Here is a 3,774-nt window from a genome sequence, read left to right on the forward strand (position 1 = left end):
GTGTATGTGCATGCCATAACTTGAAGGAAGCCAGTTTATCTGAAAGGAACCCTATGACCACTTATTGGGAGTTGGGGAGGATATATGAGCATGATAGCTACCTACCAAGGGTCTCATGAACACCTGTCCTCCATAGAATAATTAACTAGCTTTTCTTTCAATTTTTTTTTTTTTTTTTGCTACAAGGAATTGAACCCAGGGACACTTAATCACAGAGCCACATCCCCAGCCTTTCAAAAATATTTTATTTATAGACAGGGTCTCAGTATAGGGCCTCACTAAGTTGCTGAAGCTGGTTTTGAACAGACAATCCTCCTATCTCAGCCTCCTGAGCAGCTGGGATTACAGGCATGCACCACTGCACCTAGCAATTGTCTTTTGTTTTATTTTTTTTACAGTACCAGGGACTGAACCCAGGGTCTGTGCAGGCTAGGTAAGAACTTTATTACTAAGCTATGTCCCCATCCCTTTTTATTTTATTTTGAGACAGGTTCTCCAAGAAGTTGCCCAGGCTATAGCCTCCAACTTGTCATCTATCCTACTGCCTCAGTCTCCCAAGTAGCTGGAATGCCAGGTACATGCCACAATGCCCAGTTCCAAGGTACCTTTTGCAGGTTTTCCTAACACAATCACCTGTTTAATTTCTCTTCAATCCTTCACACACACACACACACACAAAAAAAATATATATATATGTATATATATACAGATAGATAGATAGATAGATAGATAGATAAGTGTATATTTGTTCAGATAAGGCCCTCTTTCAAAGAGAACTACATAAAGTACACATGAGATACCTTTAACTTCAGAGCCATGTGAAATTACCTGTTTGTAAGACGAAAGAGATATATATAAATATATTTATATATATATTTTTAAACCCCTGGAAAAGACCTGCTATGATTAGCAGCTGGGACAAACAAGGCAGTGACCACTGTTGTCCTTTACTTTGTACCTGGGACAAGACCATAGCATATATAAATGAACTAGAAAGCTTTGGCCTTGGAAACTGTTGGCAGAATTCTGGGCATTTATTCCTTGCACAAATTCAAAATGGGAAAGAAGAAAGAGAAAAAAGGAAAACCACATTAATATCTGTTCTTGAAAAGGAAAAAGAGTCTGTCCTAAGCTTCAGAAGCTATTCTTCATTGGATAAACTCTGGAAAAATATTCATCAAAGCAGAGCCTTCTTAGACTCAAAGTCTTATCTCCATATCAGATTCACAAACAGGTTCAATTTTACCAAATGCTCAAATTATATTTAACCACAATCTTCAGATCTTTATATAAATAAACTCTAAAAATTAAAAACTTACAAATATTTCTTATTTCAGGCATGGAGTTATAAAATAAACATTTTGCATTTCTCTCATATTAGTGTAATGCAAGAAATGCTAGTTTCTATTGAACCCATATTTAATTTAATCAAGTTTTAAAGGAAATGTCTAATGATAAAAATTGCAAAGAAAAAAAATAGAGGATGTTAAAATTTTTCTTAGAAAAACCTACTGGAAAATTTTTTTAAGTAATTCAACTTAAGAAGCATTAAGAAATGGACCGTGGTTAGGCATACGTCTGTAATCCCAGCCGCTCAGGACACTGAGGCAGAAGGATCTGGAGTTCAAAGTCAGCCTCAACAACTTGTCAGGCACTAAGCAACTTAGTGAGACCCTGTCTCTAAATAAAATACAAAAAAAGGGCCAGGGATATGACTCAGTGATTAAGTGCCCCTGAGTTCTAATCCCCAGTAAGGAAGGAAGGAAGGGAGGGAAGAAGGAAGTTTGGGCCTAGAGGAGGTGGGGCACACCTGCAATCCCAACAACTAGTGAGGCTAAGGCAGGAAAACTACCAATTCAAAGCTTCAGCAACTTAGTGAGGCCCTAAGCAACTTAGTGAGACCCTGTCTCAAAATAGAAAACAAAAAGGGCCAGTGATGTAGCTCAGTAGTAAAGCACCCCTGGGTTAAATCCAGTACCAAAAAAAAAAAGAAGAATGAAAAAAAAAAAAAAAAGAAAGAAATGGAGTTTGAGGGCTGGGAACTAGCTCAGTGATAGATTGCTTGCCTAGCATGCATAAGGCCCTGGGTTAGATCCCCAACACCATAAGCAAAAGAAAGAAAGAGGGAAATAAAGAGCAAGCAGAGAAATGGGATTTGAATGAAAGCAATGTACAAATAAAGGAGCAGGCAGGCTATCTATCCAGGTCCTGCCACCTCTTGGATGTAGGAAAAGACAGATTTACAGACTCACACAGAATCCAGTTATTGATCATTTCCAGATCGGCTTTACAATGCCAACATGTTTGCAATCTTCATATTCCAACCCCAAACGGAACATTAACAACTTCACTTACTTCATAACCCAACAATACCAACAAAATTAGAAAACACCACCTCACTTCTTAGAGGAGATAAAATTTTGTTATGACTAAGCTAAGCAGACAAAATGTCAGGCTTTAAATAAAATATCTACCATGATATCACTTTTTAACAATTATTCAAATCCAATCGCGCACTTTGATTCGGCTCAGACACATTATGACACAAAGCAGCATGCTCAAGTGTTGGCCAAAGAGCGCCCGGAGCATGAAGAGATATATGAGCAAGGGATCTAATTTCAGCTACCTTGAGATTCCACAAAGATGACAACCTGCATCCTCTAAAAATTGCTACAAGCACTGTCAGAATATTCAAGTTTACTTAATCTCTGCCTGTTGAGCTACTTTGCAAATCTAACCATTCAATACAATATACTACCTGGACTAGTAGAGTGGCCTTGGCAATCCTCAGATCTGCCTATGCACATCGACAGGCTTTCTATGTCCACAGCACTGGATGTATCAGATGAGTACACAAACATACAATTTCATCACAACACGAATGGACTCTTTATCTTGGCACTTTATCTTGGAAGCTCCTTTACCAATTCACCAAGAAGAAAACGTGATTTTGGAGCTCAATTTTGGTGTTTCGGCCGGGAATGTTTTGTGTTACATGAACAATGACTAGCTTGCTCCAGCGGCCTCCCAACCCCCACAACTTGGCTTCTGGCGCGGCCAGTCACCCTGAAAGCTGCCAGGGCTGTCACTCGGTGCCTTCCAGCAACCGGACTTGGCTCCTAAAGGATTTGTCAGATCATCCTCCCAATATGGCTGCCCGAGTAATCCTGGTCGGCTCAACGCCGAGACCACACCAGCCTAGCTCACTGCTGGCCGACATCCAATAAGCCCCCTCCCCGTGCGTCGCGCCCTCGGTGCCCCCAGGGCCACGCGATGCCCTTTCCTGCCTTCAACTGGCACAGGGGCATAGCCACATTCCCTGCCCAACCCCGATGCCAACCATAATGGGGAACAGCAAAGGGGACAGAAAAGGACGGATCCAGCGGAGCAGCGCCGTTGCCCAGGGCACGGTCGGCCCGCGGCGGGCGTGCTGACCCTGTGGGCAGGGCCAGGGCCTGGCAGCTCGCGGGAAAACGCAGGGCCGGCGCAAGGGCACTGCGGGGGGGCAGCAGGCCGCTGGACACCAGCCCCCGGCGCGTCGCGGCCAGGAAGGGGCCCCTCCCCGGCATTCTCACCCCGGCCTCGCCCGGCCCCGCCGCCCCCTCCCCTGGATCCTCCCGGACCCGGACCCGAGTCCCTGCCGTCGGGAGCGGTCCCCTCCCCGGCGCCAACCGCCGCCCGCTCGCAGCCTCACCTCAGCCGCGCTGCGGGCCGACGGCGAGCCGGGTCAGCAGGGGCCGGGGCGCGCGGGGGCGCGGGGGGGCCGGGCACCGA

At 45.0% G+C, this 3,774-nt stretch overlaps 1 protein-coding gene across 9 annotated transcripts in view; it reads right to left on the minus strand.

Annotated features, from left to right (window-relative positions):
- Positions 1-3,768, minus strand: part of Kif1b (kinesin family member 1B) — a 148,428-nt gene extending 144,660 nt beyond the window's left edge. For all 9 annotated transcript variants that reach the window (XM_015501413.2, XM_015501410.2, XM_048783629.1 and 6 more), the window contains exon 1: positions 3,695-3,768. The gene's annotated coding sequence lies outside the window, so the exon portion shown is untranslated. The remainder of the gene's footprint in view (positions 1-3,694) is intronic.
- Positions 3,769-3,774: the final 6 nt, after the last annotated feature.

This window comes from Marmota marmota, unplaced genomic scaffold (assembly GCF_001458135.2).
Source record: "Marmota marmota marmota unplaced genomic scaffold, marMar, whole genome shotgun sequence".
Classification (NCBI taxonomy): domain Eukaryota; kingdom Metazoa; phylum Chordata; class Mammalia; order Rodentia; family Sciuridae; genus Marmota; species Marmota marmota.